The sequence below is a fragment of the Phyllopteryx taeniolatus genome, chromosome 2 (assembly GCF_024500385.1).
Source record: "Phyllopteryx taeniolatus isolate TA_2022b chromosome 2, UOR_Ptae_1.2, whole genome shotgun sequence".
In the NCBI taxonomy this organism is placed as follows: Eukaryota; Metazoa; Chordata; class Actinopteri; order Syngnathiformes; family Syngnathidae; genus Phyllopteryx; species Phyllopteryx taeniolatus.
In genome coordinates, this window is record NC_084503.1 from 32,181,182 (window position 1) to 32,187,181 (window position 6,000).

A 6,000-nucleotide genomic window follows, 5' to 3' on the forward strand; every position below is an offset into this window, starting at 1 on the left:
CCGAGATCATTTTACCATGTTATCATTTAAAACAACTCTCATTTGTATTTTTTATTTGGTGCGGGCAGAGATTTCCTTCCAAAATGTTTTGTCGACGGGGTGAGGGGTTGTGCCCCCTGTCGGACGGCCAGAGGCCCCCCAAATGGTCAGGGCGACTTTTTCCCTCATGTTCGACGCCCCTGTACGTACCTATTTTCACTGCACTGAGTTAGATTTCTGCATACAGTTAAATCTCATTTGGCTAAATTGATTATTAAACTATAAATTAATCATTTGAACTCTTGGAGAGGGACATTCAGTCTCCACGTCTGCTTGAACATATTAAAACGTATACGCACAACATACAGCGATGACTGTGAAAAGGTTCATTAAGGTTTCTGATGCTAAATCTAAAAGTTACGCTTTGATGAAATACGACTCCAGAAAGTGACACGTTTGTCATTAGGCAGGGATGATATACTGTTTAAATAGGCTATATCAAGAAATCTATGAATACATGTGTAGATTATGAGAAGTAACTACCATCCCTTGATGACATTGACACTATCATAATGCAGTATAATCAAAGCTCTTTTTCATCTGTCCTCTTTAATCTCATGATGTTGATCTATGGGGTTTCGTTGAGGCTTTTTGTTTTCGGGCCTTGGAAAAACCATTTTCTCTTAATGGACATACTGTAGCCATGCAACTAGCTAGTAAAATAGTGAACTTGGGAGAAACGGAGAGGGACTGCAGTCATGTGTTGAATCTCCATCTCTAATATCAAACTCTTCGGAGCTCAGGATTTTATTTGTAGTACCATTATTTGGTCTCCATCCATGGTAAAAAAAATTTTTGTCACCTGACATCTGTGTTGTGGCTGACTGATATTCTTCATGGAGGCTCATTCAATCGGCTGTACCTTTTTCTTTTCAATCCCGAAAATTCGAACGTTTCATGTCGCACGCCGGGGTCACCAAACCGTGAGGAATGTTTTCCACACTACGCATTCCCTCATCGTGCATTTTAAACAGATGTCCCCTGTCAGTGCTTGGTAAGCAGCAATAAATAGCAAATTCCTCAGTGATCTCGTTTTATGACAAGGCTTGTGCGCGTCAAATCCCACACAGGGGTGAACGTAGGGACAGTTTTGATTCATTGATCATTAGTTCAGCTCAGAAGCCTTGTGTTTTCCCCCGAATGATTACTAATATTTATAACCGTCAGCCCATTTAACTCGGAACGGCCTAGCGGTAATATATTGCTTAGCAATTGGTCCTCATTTAACCTTGAGGATTGTAAAGCTGTCGTAGGGGAATAGTGTAATATTCACCTTCATAAGGGGGCAAATTATAGTACAGCACAGGGGAATTCATATCTGCAAATTTGAGTTCACCAAAAAGGCGTAGGATCGTAAAAAACTCTGTATTATGTTTCAAATACTGTTGATTCAGGCCATATGATGCAAAATGCATGAAAAGTAACCAGACACGATGAATGTTTTATTTTTCACAAAATATCTATTTTGCGCATGTTGAAAAGGGGTGTGCAGTTCCGAAAAGGTGAACATGGTTTTCAGCCGACTGTTGGGTGTGATCGTGACTGAGGGAGCGAGATCTGTGTATTTGATTAGTGTTGTTATGCAGCGCATAACAGTATGTACGTCCATACAATAAAAGAAACTAGATCTGATGGAAGACAGCCAACAATGCAACACGTGTGACCTCTAACTCTCCAGATGACTTTGAAGAGCGTAGTTGATGTGTAAAACTAGAATGGCAGTCAGTAGTGTGGAGACCGCCTTCAAGGCCTAATCACCCCTAATTCTGCATAGAAAGCCAATGCAAATTTAAAAGACATAACAAAGGGGGGGAAATTATGATGGTTTGACACCAAAATGTAATTTGTGACATTGTCCTTTATGTTTCAGCCAATCAAATCTTCATGACAAAATTCAGTGGAACTCTCTAGGTCACACTAATAAAACTCCTCTGTGTTTAGATTTGGAATCAGTGGAAATAATAGACATGTTTTCAGTGTCAAAATGACACCTAAAACCATTATTGCCTGTTTAAAAACAATAAAAACTGTACATGATTGTGTTTTTACATAATATGCTCCTATGTCTTTACAACAGGGGTGTCAAACTCATTTTTGTCGCGGGCCACATTGGAGTTATGGTTACCCTCAGAGGGCTGTTATGACTGTGAAACCATAAAAAATCTTTAATCACCTCATCATTTTTTACATTTTTTCTTTTATTTTTTTTGGCCTGTTCGGCTGCAACAGCCTACGGAAGCGTATTGCATTCACTTGGATTAAAAAAAAAAAAAAACTCCTGTTTTTCTGAGTAATATTTTTGAGGGCTTTGTTTTTTTGAATATTTTTTGTTGGTTTTTCTGAGTATTTTTTTCTGTTTTTCCTGCGGACTTTGCGTTTGTTCAGGAGGAAAGCCCATTCAGATCTGCTAGATACAGCAATGTTGGTCCAGAATCAGTTGGACAGATATGGTATGCTACATGGATACAAGATGATGCATTTAAAATACATTCAGGCTGGCTACGTGGTGACTCCCAAATACTGGACCCCCATGCCGTACAACTGAATCGGCTTCGACGGCGTATGTACCACAATCCCGGCCCAGCAGTAATCCGCCATTAGTGAGTCCGCAAAGAGTCACTTGCAGTTCTCAGGTTCTCGTGTGAGTTCGATGTGTCCCGATAACTCAGAAAACAATAGTCAGAAAAACAGGTGGGAAAAAAATTTGTCAGAAAAGTCTGCATATCGACAGGAAGCGGAGCGGCTGGAGCTGTGGTGCGGCCGACACAACCTGGAGCTGAACACGCTCAAGACTGTAGAGATGATCGTGGACTTCAGGAGGCATCCTTTGCCACAGCTGCCCCTCACGTTGTCCAGCTGCCTTGTGTCAACCGTCGAGACCTTCAAGTTCCTGGGAATTACAATCTCTCAGGACCTGAAGTGGGCGACCAACATCAACTCCGTCCTCAAAAAGGCCCAGCAGAGGATGTACTTCCTGCGGCTTCTGAGAAAGCACGGCCTGCCACCGGAGCTGCTGAGGCAGTTCTACACAGCGGTCATCGAATCAGTCCTGTGTTCTTCCATCACAGTCTGGTTTGGTGCTGCTACAAAAAAGGACAAACTCCGACTGCAACGGACAATCAAAACTGCTGAAAGGATTGTCGGTACCCCCCCTACCCACCATTGAGGACTTGCTAAGACTAAGACAAAGGCGTGCAAAATCCTCTCGGACGCTCCACACCCCGGTCACCAGCTCTTCCAGCTCCTTCCCTCAGGTAGGCGCTACCGATCAATGCAAACTAGAACTAGTAGACATTCCAACACCTAACCTATAATTCCATTACAACAAGCTGGCAATTTTTTGACTTGAGTTCGCTGTCACATTTCTGTGGGGCCACTTATGTATTACTCGTGCACTCACTGTAGTTGTCTCGCCATGCTGCACTATTTGCATATACTGGCCACTCATGCCAGAGTAGCATCTGCTCCATTTGCACACTGATTGAGGAGTATCTGTAACTTTTGCACAACCAACATTGTCCCAGATTATCGCACTACTCGTCACTTTAAACCGCATACACTCCTTGAAGTCTCAGCGCCCTTTGCACAATGGTCATTGCACCGGACTATTGCAATATTAGTCATTCGAACTGCTCTAAGTGCTAGAGGACTCTGCATCTTTTGCACAATTGTTTTTGGCAATGTCTTTTCTGTCTCCAAAGTGTTCTCTGTCAATTGACTGTCTGTTGTCGTACTAGAGCGGCTCCAACTAGACAAATTCCTTGTGTGTTTTGGACATACTTGGCAAATAAAGATGATTCTGATTCTGATGATTTGCCTTTGCGGGCCACATAAAATCATGTGGCGGTCAGGATCTGGCCCTCGGGCCTTAAGTTTGACACCTGTGCTTTACAACATCATGCATGACTGCATTTTAAATTCTATTTCCTGAGATTGTGTGACTTATTTTTTCAGAAAATTTCAATATCCATTCCACAATGGATCTTGGGAAGTCTGCTTAGGTCTTGCACCACATGACATCATGCATGACGGCTGTTTGAAATCCATTTTGTGAATTTTTTTGAGGGGAGGTGCATTTTCAATGAAAATGTTACATGGTAAAATTCTAAACTGTATAATCTCAGGGAGGTTTTACTTCAGCCGGAGATTTCAATAGTCGGTTATGATTCTTTTTAGCTTTTATAAACTGGCAATGAACAAACAAATTTAGATGAAAGATGAAAGTAAAAATCTGCCTTGTACACTGTGTGGTCCATATGTGATGCCTGCCATCGTCATCTTGAGAAGCCATTCACAAAAAATTCAGAGATGTTCTTACATAAATGAAAGGGGGAAAAAAACAAAGCAAATTCCTTAGCACTAAATGGGAGATAGGGAGTTTTTAGCTTGTGAGAAGAGTGATGGATTGACTGTGGTTTGTCACGGCGTTGTCAGCGGAGAGTGTGATGACGGCCGACTGAAGCGTCTCACCTGTCGCCGCTGAGGGCGACGCGAGGGGACGACTGGCGCCGGCCCAGTCTAAACAGGAGTCGGCCCTCGCTGTCTCAACAGGTCTGCTTCGCACTGAGCGAGGCTGAGAGACAGACAGAGAAGAAGTCCAGACACACACACACACACGCACACACTCCTCCCCCATACAGCACGCATACATAAACCACGGATGTTCATGTGTGATTTTTCTAATTTTTCAACCCTGCGTCTCCGCTAGCACCCCCTTTTCTGACAACTTGGCGGTTCTGCGGTGGGATCCTTGTGTACGTGTGTGTGAGGGTGATGGTGGAGACAAACCATCTGCTTGGCTGGAAAGTGTGTGTGTGTGCTGGGCGGCTCCAATGCCCTGCAGATGTTTTGGTTGTTTTTAGGCGCCGATTTGTTTTTGGTTTTCCCTGGTGTGTTTAGAGGTGGGGAGGATTACAAAGTGTCCGCAATGGGACAGTTGAAGGAGTGTTAAGTCTCTTGTGTTGTAACCCCCTTTATAAAATGGACTGTGTCATATCACTTAGCATCCACTCTCTTGTCTAATTAAGTACAATCCTGAGTTGATTTGAGTTTAAAACTGTAAAAAGTTGTCTGCGTGGTCTGTACTGTGTTACTGTTTGTTTGCACAAGAGTTGGTGGGAATTTCAAGTTCTCTAATTCTCTGATTGTAGCCAAAGCAGAACTGCATGACTTGTCTGTGAAAATTCAGTATCAGTGGAATTTGTTTGTATGTTTAAAGTAACATTTTGCTATTTGTACCATTCATACAAGTTTAAAAAGTAAAAGTTAACTGCTTTGTAATCGGACTAAAATAATAAAAAAAAATACTGACCCTTTGATGATGTGACCAAAGGTGCAGCGTTGACTTGCAATTTTTAAACTGAAAAGATTATGCGTACTCACATCAACATGCCTGTAGATTACTACTTGTGAAGTCTCTTTCCCTTAAAAATAATGACTGTAGGTATTGCTTTTTAGTCTTCTTTTTTTTTCTTTATTTATTTGCAATTAATTGGAACGTAAGCTATATTGTACTGAGCAGCCACGACAAATATGCTCGTACTGCTTTCTGATGTCACAATGTGTTCCCTTTCATACTATGGTTATCATCCTCTTTGTCTTAGCCATTTTTTGGGAACCATGATGTGGTAGTATCACAAAAAGAAGATATAAAAAAAAAAATACAAGTGTGCCGTTAATCATGTCTGGTGGTGGTTGAACCCTGAATTTGGAGTTTTCTAACATGTCGAATTCCGGCATATTTGTTGATCTTATTGGCCTCTAATGGGTGTGACACACCCACACGGTCACCCAATCACTTTCAATTTTTTTAGAAAGTGACTCCTCTTTTCCGAACTGTTTTGATTCCCCACATTAATGTATCGAGCTGCATCAATACTTCATAATACACAATTTAGGTGTCTGTCTTTTAGCAAAAACTGCTGTTAATTTGCTATACATTTTATATGGAGGGTTTGTTTT